Source organism: Schistocerca americana, chromosome 9 (genome assembly GCF_021461395.2).
Source record: "Schistocerca americana isolate TAMUIC-IGC-003095 chromosome 9, iqSchAmer2.1, whole genome shotgun sequence".
Classification (NCBI taxonomy): Eukaryota; Metazoa; Arthropoda; class Insecta; order Orthoptera; family Acrididae; genus Schistocerca; species Schistocerca americana.
In genome coordinates, this window is record NC_060127.1 from 116,380,893 (window position 1) to 116,408,881 (window position 27,989).

Here is a 27,989-nt window from a genome sequence, read left to right on the forward strand (position 1 = left end):
AAACGTTGCCCATGACTGGTGGCTGCTTAAGTCATAAACTTTATAATTTAACAGTATAAGACATGAATAAAAAGTGACTGTAAAAGGCATATTGTCTGATGTAGTCGTGAGTAGCAAAAAATTACCAAGTAACTTTATCAGTTATTCCACAAGAGCTTATTTCGAATGCTTGAAAACTATAGCACGTTTGATAGTGTACACGACAGCTGCCGTACGCATACTGACCTGGCGGCAGATGCTTCGCTGTACGAGTTTTTAGTGTCTTTCCCAGTGAAGCATTAGTAGTATCCGCTTACCGATTGTACCTAGACTTAAACTGAGTGAGTGGTAACTCAGCTGGCCGCTGTGGCCGAGCGATTTTAGGGACTTCAGTCCGGAACCCCGCAGTTTTTACGGTCGCGGGTTCGAATCCTGCCTCGAGCATGGATGTGTGTGATGTCCTTAGGTTAGTCAGGTTTAAGTAGTTCTAAGTCTAGGGGACTGGATGACCTCAGATGTTCAGTCCCATAGTGCGTAGAGACATTTGAACCATTTTTTAGTGGTTACTCAACTGACTCCTCTGTTCAACCCACCGTGAGCTTTCCTGCTTACATTGTACAATACATGGACACGTGTGTTTCAGCCAATTGCTTGATACGCACATATCGCCCTGAACCCAGAGACTGCGTTAAGTTGTCAGGTCAACATTCCAGGTTCCAAATTGGCAGGAGAGAGACGGCTAACTTCGCACAACGAAACTTTGTCTCGAAAACTGGCAGAAAATCCAAATAGATTCTGTCCGTACGTAAAGTGTGCTAGCGGAGAGACACATCAGTGCCTTCTCTGCGCGACAGCAATGGAAATACTATTGACGATAGTGCTGGCAAAGCAGAATTACTAAACACAGCCTTACCGAAGAAGACGAAGTAAATATTCCAGAATTCGAATCAAGAACAGCTTCCAACATGAGCAACGTAGAAGTAGATATCCTCGGAGTAGTGAAGCAACTTAAATCACTTATTAAAAGCAAGTCTTCCGGTCCAGCCTGTGTACCAATTAGATTCCTTTCAGATTGTGCTGATGCAATAGCTCCGTACTTAACAATCGTATACAACAGTTCGCTCTACGGTAGATCCGTACCCAAAGACTGGAAATTTGCACAGGCCACACCAATGTTTAAGAAAGGTAGTAGGAGTAATCCACTAAACTACCAGCCCATATCATTAACGTCAATATGCAGCAGGATTTTGGAGCATGGATTGTGTTAGAACATTATGAATTACCTCGAAGAGAGGTCTATTGACTGGCAGTCAAGGCGGATTTAGAAAATATCGATTTTGTGAAACACAACTAGCTCTTCACCCACACGAAGTGTTGAATGCTATTGACAAGCGATTTCAAGTTGATTCCGTATTTCTATATTTCCAGAAGGCTTTTGACACTGTACCACATAAGTGGCTTGTAGTGAAATTGCGTGCTTATGGAATATCGTATCAGTTAAGTGAATGGATTCATGATTTCCTATCAGAGAGGTAACAGTTCGTAGTAACTGACGGAAAGTCATCGAGTAAATCAGGAGTGATTTCTCGCGTTCCCCAAGATAGTGTTATAGGCCCTCTTCCATTCTTTACCTATATAAACGATTTAGGAGACAATCTGAGCACCCTTCTTAGGTTGATAGGAGATCCTTTCGTTTATCGTCATGTAACGTCATCAGAAGATCAAAACAAATTGCAAAACGACGTAGAAAATATATCTGTGAGCTGCAAAAATTGGCAATTGACCCTAATAGTGAAAATTGTGAGGTCATCCACATGAGCGTTAAAAGAAATCCATTACACATGATAAATCAATCAAATCTAAAGGCCGTAATTTCATCCAAACACCCAGGAATTACGCCGGCTGTGGTGGTCGAGCGGTTCTAGGCGCTTCAGTTTGGAACCGCGCCACCGCTACAGTCGCAGGTTCGAATCCTGCCTCGGGCATGGATATGTGAGATATCCTTAGATTTGTTAGGTTTAAGTAGTTCTAAGTTCTAAGGGACTGATGACCTCAGATGTTAAGTCCCATTGTGCTCCGAGACATTTTGAACCCAGGAACTACAATTACGGACAACTTAAATTGGAAAGACCTATAGAAAATGTTGTGGGGAAGGCGAACCAACGACTGCGATATATTGGCAGGACACTTAGAAGATGCAACAGATCTGGAAAAAAACTGCCAACACTATGCTTGTCCGTCCTCTATTGGGGTACCGCTGCGCGGGCTGGGGTCCTTACAAGATACGGTTAACGAAGTACATCGAGAAGGTTCAAAGAAGACCAGCATATCTTGTATTATCATGAATTGGGGGAGACAGTGTCACTGACATGATACAGGATTTGGGGTGGACATCATTAAAGAAAAGGCGTTTCTCGTTGCGGCGGAATCTTCTGATGGTATTTGAATTTCAAACTTTCTTCTCCGAGCCCTGTACACTACCAAATCAGCATGAAATTTAAACATTATTCTTTCTACTGTACCGTATGCACACATTACGTAAAATTTCGTTATTTTCCATCTTCCCTAATGTAGCAGCACAATGGCCAGCACTGAACTTAAGATAAGTCGTTTCATTTTCCTCGAACAAAGTCATAAAAGACCACAGTAAATACAACACACGAGATGTCTGCGGTAGATTTCATGTACTAACACCAGTAAGACACTCCCCGGGCGCCTAGTACTCTCTCCCGGGTCGGCAAACAGTACTATCGATTGTAAACACTTTTATAAGTTTATGCCAGAGCCAAAGAAGGTCTGTCTGTTGGTCTCCCTGTCGATCGGCGTATTGTGTCCAATCGATCTGATTCTCCTCGCTAATCTGTGTAAAGGGCGTAAATTTTAAGTTGACAAACCAGAATAACTCGAAAAAATAAGCTTCACACGAAAAAATGTGCAGAATCCAAAGTTGATTATTTTCAAGGGTGACATCTGCTGGTGTTTGAATTAGCCTGCCACCCCAGCCCCCTGCAATAAAAAATGGGGGTTCCCATTTGAAATTCTAAAGTTGCCTCCCGCCCCACCCCCAGGGGGCTGGGGTGGCGGGCTAATGTTAGCACCAGAAGATGACACCCTCGAAAATAATCAACTTTGGATTCTACACATTTTTTCGTGTGAAGCTTATTTTCCGAGTTATTCTGGTTGGTCAACATAAAATTTACACCCTGTATATTAGAGATACCCGTATCAAAACAGTTAGTTCCTTAAGTTAGCCTTCATACGTAGACTTCAATTTGATACCTAGAAGAAGACATGCACGGTTTTATAGTTTCTGGTAACAATATTTTCGTGCGGGTAAATGATCTGGTGGCAGTCTTACAAGGAGAACGCCAGGAACTCGAGTGTCCCTAATCTACTCCAGTTGCATAGGTGGGGAAAGGGGACCTACCCTAACCACGTGCCATTTCTGACGGATCGCCACACCATTGAGAGATGAGGGCTAGACTAGAAGGCAGAATGAAAAATTCATACACGGCAGAGATTCCGTTCCCGTGACCTTTCGGTTGCCAGACACGTCATTCGCTGCTACATGTCGGAGCCCGACGTAGATCGTCATGATTATTCGCCGCTCTCTGGAGTTGAGGCGGCTGATCGCTTTATTGCTTTTCCAGCCAGGTGCCGCCCCTGTGTAGATGACCAGCTCCTATGTACACTGCTGGCCACCGTAAATGCAACACCAAGAAAGACAAGAGGTAGCACAACAAAATTTATTTTGTAGATAACATGTTGACCAAGTATCAAATGATTACGTTTACAGACGTCTGTGACATGTGGGAGCAGCCAGAGTAGCCGCCATTTTTGGAGATCACCGCTGCCACACGTCTCGGCATTGAGTCAAAGAGACGTTGGATGTGTTCCTGGGGTACAGCAGACCAAGCAGCTTCCACACGTTGCCATATATCATCTGGTGTGGCAGCTGGGGATGTAATCTGGGTCACTCGTTGAGCAACCATGGACCACATGTTTTCTATCGGCGAAAGATCCGGAGAGCGAGCCGGCCAGGGAAGCACTTCAATCTGGTTATTGACGAAGAACCTTTGGACAATGCGTGCCACGTGTGGTCGCGCATTATCCTGTTGAAATATGGCTGTGGCCGAGCCCTGAAGGTAAGAAAGGACAACTGGCTCCAGCACCTCGGATATAAAGCGCCGGCTATTTAAAGTACCGGCAATGCGTACTAGAGGCGTGCGAGAGTAATATCCAATACCGCCCCATACCATAATACCCGGTGCAAGACCAGTGTGGCGGTGCATAATGCAGCTGTCCAGCATCCTCTCTCCACGGTGTCTCCACACTCGAATCCGACCATCGTGGTGCTGCAGACAGAAGCGTGCCTCGTCAGTAAAGAGAACGTCATTCCATTCTGCCGTCCACATCCGTCCGTCATCACACCATTGGCGACGGAGACGTCTGTGGTTCTGCGTCAATGGTAGACGAAGCAATGGACGTCTTGCGGACAGACCACTCTGCTGTAAACGGCGTCGAATGGTACGCGCAGACACTGGATAATGCCTTACAGACGCAATGTGCTGTGCTATGGCTCGGGATGTCACTGAGCGATCCGTCACTGCCATGCGCACAATTTGCCTATCAGCACGTGCAGTGGTGCACCGAGGTGAATGCGATCGACCACGTCGGTCCGTCGTACCCTCCTGCATCCAACGGTCACATATCCGCATTACAGTTGTTTGGTTTCGTCCAACACGACTAGCGATTTCTCTGTATGATAATCCACAATCTCGGTAAGCCACTATCCTACCTCTGTCGATCTCGGATACTTGATCAAACGATGTTCGCTGTTGTCTACGAGGCATAACTGATCGTCTTGTGAAACAACCACAAGGTAAACACACGTGCCGAACGTACACTCGTCGAAATCGCCAAGCCTTAAATGGCGCTATGAGGTGGCGCCACAGGCGCGCGTGATGTGCGTCCGCGCTGAAATTTCAATCAGTTGCATATCTCATCGCTGCAAACCCATGGTGTAAATTTCACTAGATTCGGATGCTTCCTTCAGGGTGTTGCATTTACGGTGGCCAGCAATGTAGATGACCATTGCGACGAAATGTCACTGCAAACGCCAATTACATAAGGAACATATAACAATAGATACATGATACACTCATCTGAAGTTAGCGGTAATGAGATTAATACACACCAACCTTATTCGTGAATCTGTCTATCTATTAGTAGAAATACGGAAAGTCGTGGTTAGGTCCTATGGGACCAAACTACTACGGTCATCAGTCCCTAGGCTTAAAAACTACTTAAAATAACATAGACTAACTTACGCTAAGGCCAACACACACACCCATGCCCGAGGGAACACTCGAGTCTCCGACGGGGAGAATCGCGCCAACCGTGGCAAGACGCCCCAGACCGCGCGGCTATCACGCGCGGCATCTATTAGTGACAACCGTATAAAAAATACAGTGAACCGCCAAAGAAATTGGTACAGCCATGCGTATTCAAATATAGAGATATGCATACAGGCAGAATACGGCGCTGCGGTCGGCAACGCCTTCATAAGACAAGTGTCTGACGTAGTTGTTAAATCGGTTACTGCTGCTACAATGGCAGGTTATCAAGATTTAAGAGAATTTGAACGTACAGGCGGCGCACGAGCGACGGGACACAGCATCTCCTAGCAAGATGAAACAAGAATTTTCCCATACGAGCATTTCACGAGTGTACCTTGTGTTGTGGACTGGCAAGACAGCCAATCCACTAGGACGTGAGGCCGAAGGGCACGCGTTTAAGCTCACGCAGGCTGGCGTGAGGTCTGGAACAGGACACGGAAATGAACTAGCAAAAAAGGTACGTAGCTTCTGGAATACTTAACTTTAATCCATAATTGGTGAACATCGGTCTGACGGTACGTGCATCACAAGATAAATAGCAAATGATAATGGCGCCTTGCTAGGTCGTAGCAAATGACGTAGCTGAAAGCTATCGTCTCGGCAAATGAGAGCGTAATTTGTCATTGAACCATCGCTAACAAAGTCGGCTGTACGACAGGGGCGAGTTCTAGGAAGTCTCTCTAGACCTGCCGTGTGGCGGCGCTCGGTCTGCAATCACTGATAGTGGCGACACGTATACTAAGGACCGCGGCCGATTTAAAGGCTACCACCTAGCAAGTGTGGTGTCTGGCGGTGACACCACACCTTGAATATCAGGAATCCGGTAAAACAGCAAATCTCCGGCACCGCAACGACCGGAAAAAGATCCTGCAAGAGCGGGACCAACGACGACTAAAGAAAAACTTCCAACGTGACAGAAGTGCAACGCTTCCGCAAATTCCTGCAGATTTCAATGCTGGGCCATAAACAAGCGTCAGCGTGCGAACCATTCAACGAAACATCATCGATACTTTCGGAGCCGAAAGCCCACTCGTGTACTCTTCATGACTGCGCGACAAAAAGCTTTACGCCTCGCCTGGGCCGACGGGCATCAACATTGGACTGTTGATGACTCGAAACATGTTGCCTGGTCGGACGAGATTCATTTCATATTTTATCGAGCGGATGGACGTGTACGGGTATAGAGACAACATCATGAATCCATTGACCCTCATGTGGGCAGAAGATTGTTCAAGGTGGTGGAGGCTCTGGAATGGTGTGGGGCGTGTGCAATTGGAGTGATATGGGACCCCTGATAAGTCTAGATGCGACCCTGACAAGTGACAAGTACGTAAGCATCCTGTTCAAATGGCTCTGAGCACTATGGGACATAACTTCTGAGGTCATCAGTCCCCTAGAACCACTTAAACCTATCTAACCTAAGGACATCACACACATCCATGCCCGAGGCAGGATTCGAACCTGCGACCGCAGCGGTCGCGCGGTTCCAGACTGTAGCGTCTAGAACCGCTCGGCTACTCCGGCTGGCTAAGCATCCTATCTGATCATGTCCGTTGTGTATTCCGGCGAATTTGGGCAATTTCAGTAGGACAATGCAACACTCTACACGTCCAGAAACGTTAAACACTTTGGCTGGCCACCAAACTCCCCAGACCTGAACATTATTGAGCATATCTGGGATGCCTTGCAACGTGCTATTGAAAAGAAATCTCCACCCGTCGTACTCTTATAGAGTTATGGACAGTCCTACAGAATTCATGGTGTCAATTCCCTCCAGCACTACTTCAGACATTAGTCGAGTCCATGCCACGTCGTGTTGCGGCACTTCTGACTACTCGTGGGGATCCTACACGTTATTGGGTAGTTGTACCAGTTTCTTTGGTTCCTCAGCTTACCTGCAGCAGTTCCTGAGATTATCCTGAACCTGCAGACAGAAACTGCAAGGAGTGACTTACTTATACGGGGTGAACCAGAACTTCACCGACAGATTTTCAGAAGTGCGATTATGGATCAAACAATAAAAAAAGTCTCGTAATCATTGGTTCTGAAATGCATGCCTTAAAAGCTATGACTTCGCCTCTGTAGCCAACGCGGATGAGTCCATCCGGAGGACACGGATTCGATTCCCGGTACTGCCATGGATTTTTCCTTTCCGGGAGGACAGGAACAGGCTATAGTCAGCCTCGTGAGGCAATCGTGAAAGTATCATGCAAAAACTTGAACTCGTGTTTATAAGTTTTAGGTTGGTATCTAGGAAATGCGCAAAACTTATTTTGGCATCGAAAGATGTAAATATGAGTGCAGAGCAACAGCACAATGTGACAGTTTGATTCTGAATGGAAATTATGGATCTCACGCTACACGATGCGAAAGTTAGACTAGGAGGTACATCAAACTACTGGCCTGCGAGAAAGTAATCAGTTTTCAATTAATTTACATCCGCCATCTGACTACAAAACAAATGGCTCAGATTGAATTTTGACCCTGAATATTGCTAATCTTTGTCTGTAGCTTTGCAAACAATCACTGTACCAGAACTGATATTGTAATTTCACAGCAAACGAATATAAAAATTAATGCACCTGAACTTCAGTTAAAATCTATATGAAAACTCACAAGATAGCACTTCACTGAAATCTTCTACTGGTATTAGGCCTCTGAACTGATATGATATTAGTTTCAAAAAATACAGACAATCGCTGTATCTTACAGTGGACATGAACTTTCATGGTAATTAAATTTATTGGCCTAACTATACACGCGGAACGCTTCTCTGCTCTGCAACCTGTCACTATTAGGAATAGTGATCTGACTGCGCAGAATCAAATTTCATTTGCCGTACTTGCGATGTGCAATGCAAGACGGTTTCTTGCCAATTTTCACTAAAATGCTTCTCAGTAAACAACGCGCGATGTGCAATGCGATTATACAAACACAGTTATGAAAGTAAATGAAAATGGGGAACTAATTTTTAGAGGACTTGTACGTGTATAAATGTTAAAAATCGATTTTTTAATTTTTGTCTTAGAAGATTCTCTGTAGTTTTCTGAGATAGAAAAAGTTTACCTCCAGGAAAATGAAACAGAGAAAGTACCCAAATTAGGTGAATTTAAAAGTGGTTGCACGCACCACGACGTTCCCATGGCACACAGTCAGCTCTGTTAAAAATAAAGTTTTGCTCTCAATGTTTCGTTTTTATGACTTTTTAGTCCCTTAAGTTGGTTAACATGCGAAAGCTTTGCAGTTTCTTAGTTTTTGTTTACACCGTGAGTTTAGTCATTGTTTGTGTTGTTTTGGAGCGAATATTTTGTTTACATCGAATTAATTGTGCTCGTGAGTTTCTTATTTGTGCGTGAGTTTCTTATCCCACTTGAAAGCAGTCGGAAGACTTAAGACGTTCGAGTTAAATAACGTACATTTTATCGAAACCGGTTCACCAAACAGGTTAACTCTGCTAATACTGAAATACAACATGATACCACACTTGAATCAGCTTCTACTACTCCAAGTTCTTCGAAACTAAAACTGAAATGCTTAGACAATGGGATGACAGTATTAATGCTGATAGCATAGAGACGCCAGCTATTGATTCAGGTTGTGTTATTGTTGAACTCTCTTGCAGTGTAAGGACTGTGGCAATAGTGGTGTGAAGGTAGGTGTAGAGATACGTTCTAGAAAAGGTTGTGCATTAAAATTAAGACTTGTTTTTAACTATTGTGATTGAAGCGAATGTGGTTATACGTGTAGTGTAACGAAACAGAGTGTGTGTAACACAAATATTAAACTTGCTTATGCTATGATATGTATAGGCCAAGGGTACAGAAGTGCACAATTTTCTGTGCTCTTATGGACTTCTCTCCCCCTACAAGGTTTGACGGGTAAAATAAAATATCCTACAGATTTTAGAAGAAGTAGCAAATTATAGTATGAAAAATTCTGTTCAGGAAAGTGTAGACATGAATGACGTCAATAAATGTATGTATGCAACGTAGAGGTCATAGTTCTCTAAATGGTGTAGTGACAGCTACCTCCTTGGACAATGGTAAAGTCACTGATGTGGGATGTATTACCAAGTACTGTCTTGGCTGTACTAGTGGAACTGAAAAACATAAATGTTTGATTAATTTTAGTGGTTATAGTGGAGAGATGGAATCTGAAGGTGTTGTGAAGAAATTTCACTGGTCAATGGAGAAATATAGTGGGATGTATGCATCTTACCTAGGAGATGGAGTCTCAAAGCTGCACAAAAAGGTTTGTGAATTCAAACCTTATCCTGACACAAAAATCGAAAAACTGGAATGTGTTGGACGTGTCCATAAAACGTTAGGTACAAGATTCAGGAACTTTAAGAGGGATTTCAAGGGAAAGAAATCTGCTGATGAAGAAATAGACAGGTTGCAATATTATTATGGTCATGTCATAAGACAAAATAAAAATTTTTTGTACCACAGCTTATGACAGCACCAACTTTTCAGTAGTCTGCTTTAAAGATAATAGTGTAAAGAACTTACAGAAAAAAATAAACCTTCTCCTTCGTTTGTATTTTGAGTAATGTGTACCCATGATGTACATAAATAATTACCATGGTTTATTTCACTTGCAACAAAAAAATACAATTAAAAAAGTGTGAGAGCTAAAGCTGTGGTTCATACATAAGATGTTCCCAAATATAGTAAGCATTATTGGGCTTACAAATCTTATTCTTTGAGCTACACTGTTTAGAAAACTGACAATTTTTTCAATCCCCTTAACGATTCATAAATGAGAACACGACTTCAGCTTTAACTATGCTTCATTAATCCACGATCGCAATACACCTTTTCATAAAGTTCTCACACCTATGTAAGTTAGCAAACTATTTCTTAATAACTTTCTCGTGTATAATTGCCTTCCTTGACGCTCATTTAGTTTATAAGAAACTATACAGTTACAAATATACGTATAAAAAAAGGTATATTACCTTCTTCTACTGGTATAGTCTCATTAAAAACTTTCCTTAAATCATAATCTTACAAAATCTCTTTCTAAAGAGTGCTGTCTGCACTATACGGCAGGTCAGCGTCCATCCTCTTCAAACTAAGTATATAGTCAGACTGTCCATCACACACTACCGCTCTCTGCCGTACACTGACTAACATCTCTGGTCACAAACACAGACTCACAAAGAATATGACTATATCGATAGTACTGAGGTTGAGTACATTTATCAAACTCGCAATCTCATTCACAATTACGGCCAAAACTTCTTGAAAATCGTCTGGCAAGTTGGACAGTCCCCTTTCTAACTGAGGAGCTACATGAGCGACTAGTGGCGGTTCAAAAAATGGCTCTGAGCACTATGAGACTTAACATCTATGGTCATCAGTCCCCTAGAACTTAGAACTACTTAAACCTAACTAACCTAAGGACATCACACAACACCCAGTCATCACGAGGCAGAGAAAGTGGCGGTTCAAAAGCGTCACGAAAACGGCCAACAGCTGGGAGAGCAGTGTGCTTCCCACACGCTCCCCCAAACCGCATCTAGTGATGGCACTGGTGGAGGATGAGATGGCGGTCTGTCGGTACGGATTGGTCCAAAAAAATGGTTCAAATGGCTCTGAGCACCATGCGACTTAACTTATGAGGTCATCAGTCGCCTAGAATTTAGAACTAATTAAACCTAACTAACCTAAGGACATCACACACATCCATGCCCGAGGCAGGATTCGAACCTGCGACCGTAGCGGTCGCTCGGTTCCAGACTCTAGCGCCTAGAACCGCACGGCCAATCGAGCCGGCACGGATTGGTCCGCCAGCGCCTGTCGACGGAATTTATCTTCTGCTGCAAGCTGCTCGCTTTCCGTATTTTCGGAGGAGGTAGTATGAACTAAACCACGGGTTCCCAACAAAATTATCTCGAGGACCCGCTCATCGCGCATGATTGGTACCTTGTCATATCACAGTATCAAGTACCTAAAAAAGCAAAATTAGAGTCTTTTTATACATTTTCTATTTTTGGTACTTAGAAAAAACATTGACATATTCATTATTGAAAAAATATTAAGCTTAAATTTTTTTGTGTGCCCCGACCGGGACTCGAACCCGGGATCTCCTGCTTACATGGCAGACGCTCTATTCCTCTGAGTCACCGAGGACACAGAGGATAGGGCGACTGCAGGGATTTATCTCTGGTACGCCTCCCGCGAAACCCACAGTCTCAACGTATTGTACCGCACTACATTCGTAGTGCCCCCGCCCATTACACTCGTTACTCGCGGCGCGTTGCCGATTCCCCTAAGAGTTCGGGCACTGTTTGTGCATTCGCACAGAAGAAGAAGATGGTCAAGTGGCCGGTGAGCCTTAACTATATACATACTAAGATCGGACATGTCCGAAAGAACAGATACCATCTTAGTATATATGAACTGAAAATTACAGGAAAAACTTAAAACTGAGTGTACTGGTCTTTCAAGTGTACTACACTTGAGATTGCATTGAGTAGACATATGAGACAATTAAGGAAACATTAATTTCGTACAAGGTGTGCTAGTTTCAGTTGGCTCTAGGAAGACGTTAGTCGCAGAAGTCAACGTTCGCTAAACCTCTTCTCATGCAGGAAGCGGCCAAAACAAAAAAATATATTTAAGATATTTTTATTGTAGTAGCATCTTACGGGCCCCTCTGGCATAGCTCGCTGACCCCTTGGGATCCGCGGACCACTTGTTGGGAACCACTGGACTAAACCAAGAAAATGTCCTGTAAGCATGGGCTCCGAAATTCATCCCTTAATAGCTATGAGCACTTGTCTCACACTAGCGCGGATGGATAAATGCTCGTAGCTTTTAAGAAATGCATTTTAGAGTCCATGTTTACCGGATATTTTTCCTGGTTTGGTCGGTTTTACCACCTCTGAACGTTTGTGTATGGAGTTCTGCGTGTGTTTGTGTGTGTGTGTGTGTGTGTGTGTGTGTGTGTGTGTGTGGTGGTACAGGTGGTAAAATCAGACGCATTGCCAACCGTCAGCGTGCTTGTGTACGTGGTCTCTGTATCTCCTGAATGTCGAGGTAATTCCAGCAGAAGGAGACACAGTTCGCAGTTGTCACAAGGGCCGCCGCGGCCACACGAGGAACTTTGCGACCAATTTCGGGGGTTCCCCTCTGTGTCAGACGTCCCTGCTTCTGCTGCTGTGGTTTACTGTCGCAGACGTGCTGCACGGCCGCGCCGTCCAGACAAAGTTGGCAGTACTGTGGTGTCTCATTTCAGTTCGGTGCAGTTGGTGACTGTGTATGCGCGGAGCATGACGGGAACACTGATTTCAGAAAAAGTCAGCGCTGTGAGTTGCAATTCGTTCTCATATGGTTCATAATAGCCATATTAAACACGATACCAGACCCCCAACATGCAGGATTAACGACGCACTTAAACCATACCTGTGATGAAAGCGAAGCGACAGGTTAGCGTTCCGCGAACAATATGTTAATTTCGCACTGAACTCAAGACTGCAAAAGAATGTTGAAAGCATCACTTGAAACGACAAATTACTGTTGTTGTTGTCGTCTTCAGTCCGAAGACTGATTTACTACAGCTCTCCCCAAGCTACCCTATCCTGTGCAAGCCCTGTCATTTCTGTACAACTAAAGGAACCTACATCATGGGCGTACCCAGCGAGGGGCAGGGGGGGGGGGGCAGCTGCCCCCCCCCCCCTCTTGAGGATATTCGCAGTTTTTCACTAGTTTACTGTTTTATTTAATAAGAAATGCTGTAAGTTTTCTCGGATTGTACAAGTGCATTCTTGTATTTAAAATGTTTATTAAAAGCAGTTTTTCACTGGTTTACTGTTTCATTTAATAAGAAGTGCTGTATGTTGTCTCGAGTGCTTGTTTCCTGAGACTAGTATGACCTGCCCCCCCCCCCCCCCCTCCCCTAGTTCAGGTCCTGGGTACGCCCTTGACCTACATCCTTTTGAATCAGCTTACTGTACTCCTCTCTTGCTTTCCCTCTACTGTTCATCTCCCCCCCTCCCCCCCCCCCCCACACACACACACTTCCTTCCAATACTAAACTGGTGATCCCTCGATGTCTCAGAGTGTGTCCTACCAACTGATCACTACTTCAGCTCACGTCGTGCCACAAATTTCTTGTCTCCCCAATTGTATTCAGTACCACCCCATTAGCTACGTGATCTACCCATCTAATCTTCACCGTTCTTCCGTAACATCGCATTACAAAAGGTTCTCTTCTCTTCTTGTCTAAACTGTTTATCATCCGCTTTTCATTTCCATACATGGCTATACTCCAGACAAATGCTTTCAGAAAAGACCTCCTAAAACTTCAGTCCATATTCAGCTTTAACAAATTTCTCTTCTTGAGAAACGTTTTTCTTCCCATTGCCAGCCTACATTTTATATCGTCTCTACTTTTGCCATTGTGAGTTACGAGTATTTTGCTGCCGAAATAGCAAACCTCGTCTGCCACACTGAGTGTCTCGTTTCCTAATCTGATTCCTTCAGTGTCATCTCATTTAATTCATGTACATTCCCCTATCCTCGTTTTACTTTTGTTGATGTTCGTCTTATATCCTCCTTTCAAGACATTCTCCATTCCATTCATCTGCTTTTCCTAGTCCTTCGCTGTCTCTTACAGAATTATAATTTCATCGGCAAATCTCAAAGTTCTCATTCTCCCTGAACATTAATTCCTATTTCAAACTTTTCATTTGCTCTTTTTCGTTACGGCTTTCTCAGTGTACAGACTGAACGACAACGGGGATAGGCTACAACCCTGCTTCAGTCCCTTTTCAACCATTGCTTCCCTCTCATGCGTCTATGATCTTATTAACTGCCGTCCGGTTTCTGAACAAGTTGTAGATAGCCTGTAAATAGTCCCTGCTACATTCAGAACTTCAAAGAGATACTCCAGTCTGCAGTGTCAAAAGCTTTGTGTAACTCTACAAAATGCTATAAACGTAGGTTTGGCTGTCCTTAAACCTATGTTCTAAGATAAGTCGTAGGGTTAGTATCAACCTCACACGTTCCTACATTTCTCCAGAATCTAAACTGGTCTTTCCCGAGGTCGGTTTCGATCAGTATTTACATTCTTCGCGTTAGTATTTTTCAATCACAGCTTGTTAGGCTGACAGCGCCTTCTTTCTTTCCAATTCCAATTATTATATTCTTCTTGAAATCTGAGGGTATTTCACTTTTCCCGTACATGTTGTACACCATATGGATGAGAACTGCGATGGCTGGCTCTCCAAAGACTATTAGCAATTCTGACGGAATGTCGTCTACTGTCGGGGTCTTGTTTCGATTTAGGTCTTACACTGCTCCATCAAACTTTTCTCGTGGTATCATATCTCTCATCTCATCTTGAACTACGTCCTCTTTCACTTCCGTAATATTGCTTCCAATTTCATTTTCCTTGTGTAGACCCTCCATATACTCCTTCCGAATTTCAAATTTCCCTTCTTTGCTCAGGACAGATTTTCCACCTGAGCTCTTGATATTTATAAAGCTGAAAAAATGTTCCGTCATGGCAGGCTGGCACAGCAACCTGTTTAAAAGAGTTTCAAGACAGAAACAGACTCGGTTGCAAAATTACTTAATGCAGCTGGTTCTTTTTTCTCCAAAGGCCTATTTAATTTTCCTTTAGGCGGTATCTATCTTTTCCGTAGTGACATTCCTGCATAGCCATTCTGCACTTCCTAGCAATCTCATTTCTTAGAAGTTTGTAATCCCTTTCGTCTGCTTCATCTGCTGAATTCTGATTTTTTCTCGTTTCATCAGCTAAATTGAGCATCTCTTGTGTTGTCCATAGATTTCTTCTAGGGCTTGCCTGTTTGTCTATTTCATCCACTGGTGCCTTCACAAACTCATCTCTCAAAGCTACCCATTCGACTTCTAATGCATTTCTTTCCACTGTTCTAGTGAAACGTTGCCTAATACTCCCTCTGAAACCCTCAACAATGGTTCTTTCAGCTTATCCAGGTCCCATCTTCTTAATTTCTTTCCTTTTTACGATTACTTTAGTTTTAATCCACCGTTCATAGCCAATAAATTGTCCGCCCCCGGTAGCTGAGTAGTCGCCGGCACGGTAGCTCAGCGTGTTCGGTCAGAGGGTTAGCTGCCCTCTGTAACAAAGAAACTGAGTAAAGGAATCAATAATTAACGTGAACGGATGTCTTGTGACGTCCGCCCAGACCAAACACAACGAACAATGCCGAACAAAATGAGGAAAAAAAAAGTGGTCAGCGGGACAGAAGGTCAATCCTAAGGGGCCGGGTTAGATTCTCCGCTCAGGGACTGGGTGTTGTGTTGTCCTAATCATCATCATTTCATCCCCATAAAACTCGAGACGCCAAAGTGGCGTCAAATCGAAAGACTTGCACCCAGCGAACGGTCTACCCGACGGGAGGCCCTAGTCACACGGCGTTTACATTTTTTTACCAATAAATTGAGGTCAGAGTCCACATCTGGTCCTGAAATGTCTTACAATTTAAAACCTGGTTCCAAAATCTCGGCCCTACCATTATAAGACCTATCTGAAACCTTCCGCTGTCCCCAGGTCTCTTCCACGTATACAGCCTTCTTTCATGATTCTTAAACCAAGTGTTGGCTATGATTACATTGCGCTCTGTGCAAAATTCTACCAGGTGGCTTCCTCTTACATTCCCTCCCCCGACATCATATTCACTTAATATATTTCTTTCTCTTCCTTCTCCTACTATCGAATTCGAAGTCCCCCCTTCAAAATTAAATTTCCTTCTCCTTTAACTATCTAAATAATTTATCTTATCTCATTATACATTGTTTCATTCTCTTCATCATCTACGGAGCTAGTTGGCATGTAAACTTGTACTACTATGGCAGGCGTGGGCTTCGTGTCTTTCTTGGCTACGATGATTCTTTCACTATGCTGTTCACAGTAGCTTACCCGCATTCCTGGTTTGTTATTCATTATTAAACTTAATCCTGCATTACCGCTACGTGATTTTCTATTTTTCCTGTATTCGTCTGACCAGAAGTCCTGTTCCTCCTGCCACCGAACTTCACTAATTCCCGTTATATCTAACTTCAACTTATTCATTTCCGTTTTAAATTCTCTACTCTAGCTGTCCGATTAAGGGACCTAACATTCCAAGCCCAGATCCGTAGAATGCCAGTTTTGTTTCTCCTGATGACCACATCCTTCTGAGGAGTCCCAGTTCAGAGAACCGAATGACCAACTATTTTACCTCTGGAATGTTCTACCCACCACCATTTAACCATAAGGTAGAGCTGCATACCCTCTGAAAAAATTAGGGCTGTAATTTTCCCCCCGTTTTCAGCCGTTTTCAGTATCAGCGCAGCAACGCCGTTTCGGTAGATATTACAAGGCCAGATCAGTCAATCATCCAGACTGATGCCCCTGTAACTACTGAAAAGGCTGCTGCCCCTCTTCATAAACCACACGTTTGTCTGGCCTCTCAACAGATACTTTCCATTCATCTACATCTACGTGATTCCTCTGCTATTCACAATAAAGTTCATGGCAGAGGGTTCAATGGACCACCTTCAAGCTGTCTCTCTACCGTTTCATTCGCGAAAGGCGCGCGGGAAAAACCAGCAATTAAATTTTTCTGTGTGAGCCCTGATTTCTCTTACTTTATTGCGATGATCATTTGCCCCTATGTAGGTGGGTGCCAACGGAATGTATTCGAAATCGGAGGAGAAAACGAGCTGCCCTTCTTTGAACTTTTTCGATGTCATCCGTCAGTCCAACCTGATGCGGATCCCAAACCGCTCAGCTATACTCCAGAATAGAGCGGACAAGCGTGGTGTAAGCAGACCCTTTAGTAGACCTGTTGCACCTTCTAAGTGTTCTGCCAATGGATCGCAGTCTTTTGTTTGCTCTGTCCACAACATTATCTATGCCATCGTTCCAATTTAGGTTATTTGTAATAGTAATCCGTAAGTGTCTGGTTGAATTTGCAGCCTTCAGATTTGTGTGACTTACCGAGTAATCGAAATTTAGCGGATTTCTTTTAGTACTCTTGCCAATAACTTCAGATTTTTCTTTATTAGGGTCAATTGCCACTTTTCGCACCGTTCAGATATCTTATCTAAATCATTTTGCAATTCGTTTTGGTCATCTGATGACTTTCCAGCTCCACTATGATTGCATCTACGGTACAGTTATCTGCATCGCTGAGGCAAGCCATCCCACCGGTGGCAAAGTCCAAGGTTATGTTTTTAAATTTGACGCTTTACGAGTATGCCCTCACTATCGAAATGATTGTGTCTGTTGCTTATAATTGGGCACATTCCTGTTCGTACCTCCACCTTCCATGGTGGATATTCGGAGCTATGACGTAAGTGTGTCTACATGGTGTCGATGTATCGAGAGATAAAGTGGTTGGAATATGGAAACACCAAAAACACTTCACATTACCGTGCATAATATGATGTAGGAAAACCGTTGGCATTCAAAACACCTTCCAGTAGTCTCGGAATTGATAAAAGCAGATCCCCTACGCTTTCCAAGGGAATATTATAACATTCTTCCTGAAAAATAGTGGCTTATTCAGGTAGCGACGATGGGGGTGGAAAGCGATCTTGCACCTTTTTCTCCAAAGTAGACGACAAAGCCCCAATAATATTGAGATATTGTGACTGTAGTGGGCAGGGGGGATGCGACAAAAAATTCTCGTACTCTCAAAACCAGTTGTGGACGATGAGAGCTGTCTGGACAGCGGGAATACCGTCTTCGAAAGCAGCTTCACCACTGGAGAACAAATATTGTACCAGGGGACGTACCTGATCAGCGAAAATGGTCACATAATCTTGGGCAGTAATGGGACTTTGCAAAGTAACCATGTGACCAATGGAATACTACGATATGGCTGCCTCGAACATCACCGAAACTCTTCCGCATTTTACTCCTGCGACGTAAACTCTGCCAGAAGCTGTTAACAGTGTGAAACGAGACTCATGCAACCATATGACTTTCTTTCATTGCTCGTTAGCTCAGGTTTCATACCTTCGGCACCACGATTTCATGTCACTGGCATTTTCATCACTGATTAGTGATTCTGGAATTTCAGCCTGCGCTGCTCTGCTTCTGGAGCATCCTTCTACATCTACATCTACGTGCTTCCTCTGCTATTCACGACAAAGTGCCTGACAGAGGGTTCAATGAACCACCCTTATGCTGTCTCTCTACCGTTCCACTCTCGAACGGCACGCGGGAAAAACGAGCACGAAAATTTTTCCGTGCGAGCCCTGATTTCTCTTATTTTATCGTGATGATCATTTCTCCCTATGTAGGTTGGTGCCAACAGAATGTTTTCGCAATCGGAGGAGAAAACTGATGATTGAAATTTCATGAGAAGATTCCGTCGCAACGACAAACGCATTTGTTTTGATGGTTGCCACTACAATTCACGTATCATGTCTGTGACACTATCTACCCTATTTCGCGATAATACAAAACGAGCTGCCCTTCTTTGTACTTTTTCGATGTCATCCGTCAGTCCCATCTGCTGCGTATACCACACCGCACCGCACTACTCCAGAATAGGGTGGACAAGCGTGGTGCAAGCAGTCTCTTTAGTGTACCTGTTGCACCTTCTAAGTGTTCTGCCAATGGATCGCAGTCTTTGGTTTGCTCTACCTACAATATTATCTATGTGATCTTTCCAATTTAGCTTATTTGTAATTGTAATCCCTAAGTATTTAGTTGAATTTACAACCTTCAGATTTGTGTGACTTATCGTGTAGTCGAAATTTAGCTGATTTCTTTTACTACTCACGTGGATAACTTCGCACTTTTCTTTATTAGGGTCAATTGCCACTTTTCGCACCATGCAGGTATCTTATCTAAATCATTTTGCAAGTCGTTTTGATCTTCTGGTGACTTTAGAAGACGGTAAATGACAGCATCATTCACAAACAATCTAAGACGGCTACTCAGATTGTCTCCTATGTCGTTAATATAGATCAGGAACATTAGAGGGCCTATAACACTTCCTTGGGGAAAGCCGGATATTACTTCTGTTTTACTCGATGACTTTCCGTCTATTATTACGAACCTTGACCATTCTGACAGGAAATCACGAATCCAGTCGCACAACTGAGGCGATACTCCGTAGGCACGCAGTTTGATTAGAAGACGCTTGTGAGGAACGGTGTCGAAAGCCTTCTGTAAATCTAAAAATATGGAGTCAATTTGACATCCCCTGTCGATAGCACTTATTACTTCATGAGTACAAAGAGCTAGTTGTGTTTCACAAGAACGATATTTTCTGAATCCGTGTTGACTATATGTCAATAAATCGTTTTCTTCGAGGTACTTCGTAATGTTCGAATACAGTATATGTTATAAAACCCTACTGCAAATCGACGTTAGTGATATAGGCCTGTAATTCAGCGGATCACTCTTACTTCCCTTTTTGGGTATTGGTGTAACTTGAGCAATTTTCCAGTCTTTAGGTACGTATCTTTCTGTGAGCGAGTGGTTGCATATAATTGCTAAATATGGAGCTATTTTATCAGCATACTCTGAGAGGAACCTGATTTGTATACAATCTGGACCGGAGACCTTGCCTTTATTAAGTGATTTAAGTTGCTTTGTTACACCGATGATATCTACTTCTATGTTTCTCGTCTTGACAGTACTTCGTACTGCTTTGATGCCGACAGGGTTCTCGAGTGCGACATTCAGTTCTGCAGCGTCTTTTATAACTGCCGTCCTCTTATTTTTAGTCACAGTCGTCTTCAGTGACCGTTTGTCACGGTCATTCAACAAGCACTTTCGACCGTGTTGTGACTTAGCGGATGATGTATTTCCTCGCCTCCCGTATGCGGTGTTAAGCTTCGATAACGTGTTTCTTGAACCATCGAACATTTCGACTCCCTTAGTTCCGGAAGCACCCTTCATAAGAGCGCCCACGATTTGCCCACTTTCGACTTAATACACTCACAACTACACTCATGCTCATAACTTAAGGATAATGATGATCATGGTGAAACAACGCTCCGGTGGGCGGTTTGCGGGTTCAAATCACCTCGGGGTATGACCATGCGGTGCATTTGACCCGCGGTCGTCGCACGGTGGCGCTGGCAGCAGTCCACATACGCAGAGGTGTGTTGCTGCATGTCAGAGTACGGTGCAGCGAGTAAATGTGCATACGTTTTCAGACGTGTTAATGGTGACTGTGTGTTGAAAATGGGGTAGAATACTAGGGCGACTGGACGCTGATCAAGCACAGCAGCTCGTAGCACGGGCCCTCCGCGTGCCACAAAGTGTGATCTCAAGATTATGGCTACGACTCCAGCAGACAGGAAACGTGTCCAGGCGCTACAGTACGGGGCGTCCGCAGTGTTCAAAAAAATGGTTCAAATTGCTCTGAGCACTATGGGACTTAACAGCTGTGGTCATCAGTCCCTTAGAACTTAGAACTACTTAAACCTAACTAACCTAAGGACATCACACACATCCATGCCCGAGGCAGCATTCGAACCTGCGACCGTAGCTCGTCCACAGTGTACAACACCACAAGAAGGCCGATATGCCGGCCGAAGTGTCCCGCTGTTCTAGGCGCTGCAGTCTGCAACCGCGAGACCGCTACGGCCGCAGGTTCGAATCCTGCCTCGGGCATGGATGTTTGTGATGTCCTTAGGTTAGTTAGGTTTAACTAGTTCTAAGTTCTAGGGGACTAATGACCTCAGCAGTTGAGTCCCATAGTGCTCAGAGCCATTTGAACCAAGGCCGATATCTCACCATCAGTGCCTGCAGAGGGTCACAGAGTACTGCAGGTAGCCTTCCTCGGGACCTTACTGCAGCCACTGGAACAGTTGTCTCCATTCTACAGACGACTGAACACACATGGTTTATTCACCAGGAGACCTGCAAGGTGCATTCCACTTACCCCTGGTCACAGGAGAGCCCGTAAAGCCTGGTGTCAAGAAGACAGTACATGGTCATTGGAACAGTGGTCCCAGGTTATGTTCACGGACGAGTCCAGGTATAATCTGAATAGTGATTTTCGCCGGGTTTTCATCTGCCGTGGACCAGGAACTAGATACCAACGCCTTAATGTCCTTGAAAGGAACCTGTATGGAGGTCATGATTTGATGATGTGGGGTGGGATTATGACTGGTGCACTTACACACCTGCATGTCTTTGACAGAGGAACTGTAACAGGTCGGATGTATCGAGACGTAATTTTGCACCAATATGTCCGCCTTTTCAGGGGTGCAGTGGGTCCCACCTTCCTCCTGATGGATGATAACGCACAGCCCCACTGAGCTGCCATCGTGGAGGAGTACCTTGAAATAGAAGATATCAGCCGAATGGAGTGACTTACCTTTTCTCCAGACGTAAACCCCATCGAGCACGTCTAGGATGCTCTCGGTCGACGTATCGCTGCACGTCATCAAACCCCTTGGACACTTCAGGAGCTCCGACAGGCGCTGGTGCAAGAATGGGAGGCCATACCTCAGCAGCTGCTCGACCACCTGATCCAGAGTATGCCAACCCGTTGTGTGCCCTGTATATATGTGAATGGTGATCATATCCCATATTGATGTCGGGGTTAATACACAGGAAACAGTGGCGTTTTGTAGCACATGTGTTTCGGGACGGTTTTCTCAACTTATCACCAATACTGTGGACTTACTGATCTGTGTCGTGTGTGTCTCCCATGTGTCTCTGCTGTTAGCGCTTTTTGTGTAGTGCCACGTTGTGTGGCATCACATTCTGCAATTATCCTTAATTTATGAGCACGGGGGGGGGGGGGGGGTCATCATTCTTCTGACTGGTTTCATGCGACATGAATTCCTCTCCTGTGCCAACCCCTCATCTCAGAGTAGCACTTGCAGTCTATTTGCTCAGTTATTTGCTGGATGTATTCCAATCTCTGTCCTCCTCTCCAGTTTTTGCCCTCTACAACTCCCTCTAGTACCATGGAAGTCATTCCCTGACGTCTTAACAGACGTTCTATAAATCCTGAACCATCTCCTTGTCAGTGTTTTCCACATATATCTTTCCTCTGCGATTCTGCACAAAGCCTCCTCATTCCTTACCTTATCTAAAACTAAACTCCTCCCGAACAAGCCACGAAGGTCCAACGCAACCGACCGGCCGCCGTGTCATCCTCAACCCATAGGCGTCACTGGATGCGGATGTGGAGGGGCATGTGGTCAGCACACCGCTCTCCCGGCCGTATGTCAGTTTACGAGGCCGGAGCCGCTACTTCTCAATCAAGTAGCTCCTCAGTTCGCTTCACAAGGGCTGAGTGCGCCCCGCTTGCCAACAGCGCTCGGCAGACCCGATGGTCACCCATCCAAGTGCTAGCCCAGCCCGACAGCGCTTAACTTCGGTGATCTGACGGGAACCGGTGTAACCACTGCGGCAAGGATGTTGGCCCTTACATTATCACTCCACCTAATTTTCGACAATCGTCTGTACCACCCACATCTCAAATGCTTCGATTATCTTCTGTTCCGGTTTTCCAACAGTCCATGTTTCACTCTCATACAATGCCGTGCTCCAAACGCATATTCTCAGAAATTTCTTCCTCAAATTATGGCCTATGATTGATACTAGTAGACTTCTCTTGGCCAGGAATGCCTTTTTATCAGTGCTAATCTACTTTTGATGTCCTCCTTGCTCCGTCCGTCATTGGTTATTTTGCTGCCTACGTAAAAGAATTCCTTAACTTCCACTACTTCCTGACCGTCAATCCTGATGTTAAGTTTCTTGCCGTTCTCATTTCTGCTACTTCTCCTTACGTTCGCCTTTATTCGATTTACTCTCAGTCCATATTCTGTACTCATTACACTGTTCATTCCATTCATGAGATCATGTAATTGTTCTTCACTTTCACTCAGGATAGCAATGTCATCAGCGAATCGTATCGTTTATACCCTTTCACCTCGAATATTAATTCCGCTCCAGAACTTTTTTTCATTTCATCACTGCTCCTTCGATGTACAGATTGAGCAGTAGAGGCGAAAACCTACATCCCTGGATTGCATCCTTCTTAATCCGAGCACTTCTTCCTGGGTCGTCCACTCTTACTATTTCCTCTTGGCTGTTGTACGAGACTAAGTCAATTATTACCCGCAGTTTAGTTATATTTTTGTTTATTAGTACTGTCGTTTTACGTTGATAACTCATGCTTTGTTTATTTGTTTTTATATCTTTGCAATTTTCAAGCCGCCATGTTAGTTTCGTTATCGCTGCCGTGCTGTTAATCATGGCTGCTCCACTGTCTATTTGCACCAAAGAAAAGCAACGTTTAGCGAAAGGTTTTCTGTGGCCGGAAGGCGTATCAGGGGCCGAAATTCATCGAAGACTTTCAGTACAGTACGGGAACAGTGTTTTTCCACAACTTTGTGTCTACGAATGGATTGAAAAATTCCGAAATGGTCGCACAAGTGTTACTCACGATGAAGGAGCCGGACGACCGTTTACCGCCACAAATGAAGGAACCATTGAGCGTTCTCGTGAAATCATTCACTTAGACAGACGGTTAACTATTGACGAAGTGGCACATCGTTTGCAAATTAGTAACGGTTCTCCCTACGAAATCATCCACAACAGACTTGGGTTCCATAAGGTTTCTGCAAGATGGGTCCCAAAACACACAATTGCGTAAACAAACGCGCTTGGACATCTTCAAAAAATATTTGGATCGTTGTGGTAGCGAAGGGGACAACTCCTTAGACAGGATCATTGCTACACTCCTGGAAATTGAAATAAGAACACCGTGAATTCATTGTCCCAGGAAGGGGAAACTTTATTGACACATTCCTGGGGTCAGATACATCACATGATCACACTGACAGAACCACAGGCACATAGACACAGGCAACAGAGCATGCACAATGTCGGCACTAGTACAGTGTATATCCACCTTTCGCAGCAATGCAGGCTGCTATTCTCCCATGGAGACGATCGTAGAGATGCTGGATGTAGTCCTGTGGAACGGCTTGCCATGCCATTTCCACCTGGCGCCTCAGTTGGACCAGCGTTCGTGCTGGACGTGCAGACCGCGTGAGACGACGCTTCATCCAGTCCCAAACATGCTCAATGGGGGACAGATCCGGAGATCTTGCTGGCCAGGGTAGTTGACTTACACCTTCTAGAGCACGTTGGGTGGCACGGGATACATGCGGACGTGCATTGTCCTGTTGGAACAGCAAGTTCCCTTGCCGGTCTAGGAATGGTAGAACGATGGGTTCGATGACGGTTTGGATGTACCGTGCACTATTCAGTGTCCCCTCGACGATCACCAGTGGTGTACGGCCAGTGTAGGAGATTGCTCCCCACACCATGATGCCGGGTGTTGGCCCTGTGTGCCTCGGTCGTATGCAGTCCTGATTGTGGCGCTCACCTGCACGGCGCCAAACACGCATACGACCATCATTGGCACCAAGGCAGAAGCGACTCTCATCGCTGAAGACGACACGTCTCCATTCGTCCCTCCATTCACGCCTGTCGCGACACCACTGGAGGCGGGCTGCACGATGTTGGGGCGTGAACGGAAGACGGCCTAACGGTGTGCGGGACCGTAGCCCAGCTTCATGGAGACGGTTGCGAATGGTCCTCGCCGATACCCCAGGAGCAACAGTGTCCCTAATTTGCTGGGAAGTGCCGGTGCGGTCCCCTACGGCACTGTGTAGGATCCTACGGTCTTGGCGTGCATCCGTGCGTCGCTGCGGTCCGGTCCCAGGTCGACGGGCACGTGCACCTTCCGCCGACCACTGGCGACAACATCGATGTACTGTGGAGACCTCACGCCCCACGTGTTGATCAATTCGGCGGTACTTCCACCCGGCCTCCCGCATGCCCACTATACGCCCTCGCTCAAAGTCCGTCAACTGCACATACGGTTCACGTCCACGCTGTCGCGGCATGCTACCAGTGTTAAAGACTGCGATGGAGCTCCGTATGCCACGGCAAACTGGCTGACACTGACGGCGGCGGTGCACAAATGCTGCGCAGCTAGCGCCATTCGACGGCCAACACCGCGGTTCCTGGTGTGTCCGCTGTGCCGTGCGTGTGATCATTGCTTGTACAGCCCTCTCGCAGTGTCCGGAGCAAGTATGGTGGGTCTGACACACCGGTGTCAATGTGTTCTTTTTTCCATTTCCAGGAGTGTATATCCTGTGACGAGGGCCTCCCGTCGCGTAGACCGTTTGCCTGGTGCAAGTCTTTCGAACTGACGCCACTTCGGCGACTTGTGCGTCGATGGGGATAAAATGATGATGATTAGGATAACACAACACCCACTCCCTGAGCGGAGAAAATCTCCGACCCAGCCGGGAATCGAACCCGGGCTCTTTGGATTGGCAGTCTGTCGCGCTGACCACTTTTTTTTTTTTTTTGTTCGTTATAGGTCGTTGCAATTCTTCGTGGCGGACGTCCCCAGACGCCCTTCGAAGTTCGTTATTGATCCATTCACTCAGTTTTTTTTTTATTACAGAGGGCAGCTAACCCTCTGACCGAACACGCTGAGCTGCCGTGTCGGCAACCACTCAGCTACCGGGGCCGGACTATGATTATTACTGGTAACGAAACATGGATCCATCATTACGAGCCGGAGAGTAAACGGCTGAGTATGGAATGGAAACATCCAAATTCGCCGTGCAAGAAAAAGTTCAAGATCCAGCCGTCCGCAGGAAAACTGATGCTTTCGGTTTTTTGAGACGCACAAGGTCCAGTACTGGAACATTGTGGGGAACGGGGCACAACAATAAACAGTGCACTTTACAATGGGATGCTTACTGCGAGGCTAAAGCGTGCAATTCGAAGCAAACGCCGAGGATTGCTGTGAAAATGTGTTATGTTGTTGCACGACAATGCCCGTCCGCATACTAGTGTCCACGCTGCTGAAACGCTCCAGAAACTGATATTTGAAGAACTGGATCATCCTCTGTATAGCACTAAACTTGCCCACTCAAACAGGCATTAAGGGGCCGTCGATTTTCCTCGGACGAAGCACTGAAAGAAGGGGTGCATTCCTGGCTCGCAGCTCAAGCGAGAACCTTCTTTTGTAAGGGCATCAGGAAGCTTGTACAACGATGGACCAAGTGCGTTCAAACGCACGGAGACTATGTCGGAAATGATCTTCTTGTAAGTTTCCTGTTGATTACAATAAAATTTTATGACTACTTTGCGGATAATAATTGACTTACCCTCGTACATATTGTATATTGCCTGTCTCTCCCTATTGTTTACCCCTATTTTATCAGAATTTTGCACCATTTTATATTGTCGAATGCTTTTTCCAGCTCGACAAATCCTATGCAGATACAAGCGAGTGGCACTGAACACTGGAGAATTGTCTACGAATGAGCATTCGCTTGCGTTCGCTTCCGTTCGGTCTAGTGTAAATGGGGGACAGTGCCTTGATCTATAATTGAATATTATCCTCGCCGATTGGTATTTCTGCCTGCTGCATCAAAAAGACACCTCTAGCATTTACGCCTTTTCTCTTACGACAGTCTTCCACGTAATGGGCAAAGAGACGACGAAGCTGAATGTCGTTGCAAAATTCATCTCTACTTCTCGTTCAGCCACTTTGCGAGGAAACGGATCTCAGAACAAATCGAGGACGGAGATGCCGGAATATTGTATTGAATTATCTCCCGGAGTACTGGGGATGCTGCCTGACTAAAGAGCTTCGAGACAGGGCAAAAAACTTACTATTCCACGGAAACGCATATCCGCTTCATTAATTATTTTCCTTTCTGCATTTTTAAAGCGACGTCACTATACGAAGGATGCCTCGAGAAACAGAAAAGACCTTTAATCCTGTGATCGCTGCCTGGAGCGCTGCTATCGTTTTCTGTACCCGTTTTTCTGTCCTTCATCTTTCAGTATTCGTGTTTCTCTTAGCCGCGATCAGGAATAATGTTGGCAGTGTTCCCCATTTACACTAGAGTGTATGGAAGCGAACACAAGCTTATATGATAGCGGAACAAACACTGGTAGCAGTTACTTCTGTAGAGTATGCGTACGGAACGATTTGAAGTGAAATGATCATATAAAATTAGTTGTTCGTAAGGCGGGTGCCAGGTTGAGATTCATTGGGAGAGTCCTTAGAAAATGTAGTCCATCAACAAAGGAGGTGGCTTACAAAACACTCGTTCGACCCATACTTGAGTACTACTCATCAGTGTGGGATCCGTACGTACCAGGTCGGGTTGACGGAGGAGATAGAGAAGATCCAAAGAAGAGCGGCGCGTTTCGTCACAGGGTTATTTAGTAAGCCTGATGGCGTTACGGAGATGTTTAGCAAACTGAAGTGGCAGACTCTTAAAGAGAGGCGCTCTGCATCGCGGTGTAGCTTGCTGTCCAGGTTTCGAGAGGGTGCGTTTCTGGATGAGGTATCGAATATATTGCTTCCCCCTACTTATACCTCCAGAGGAGATCACGAATGTAAAATTAGAGAGATTCGAGCACGCACGGAGGCTTTCCGGCAGTCGTTCTTCCCGCGAACCGTACGCGAGTGGAACAGGAAAGGGAGGTAATGACAGTGGCACGAAAGTGCCCTCCGCCACACACCGTTGGGTGGCTTGCGGAGTATAAATGTAGATGTAGATGTAGATGTAGATGTAGATGCGAATGCTCCTTCGCAGA

At 45.1% G+C, this 27,989-nt stretch overlaps 1 protein-coding gene and 1 pseudogene across 1 annotated transcript in view; one reads left to right on the forward strand and one right to left on the reverse strand.

Moving 5' to 3' along the window:
• The window catches only part of LOC124550722 (rap1 GTPase-activating protein 1-like), a 175,590-nt gene that overhangs the window by 98,750 nt on the left and 48,851 nt on the right, over positions 1-27,989 (forward strand). The window lies entirely within an intron of this gene.
• On the reverse strand, positions 22,648-22,765 carry LOC124551646 (annotated as a pseudogene).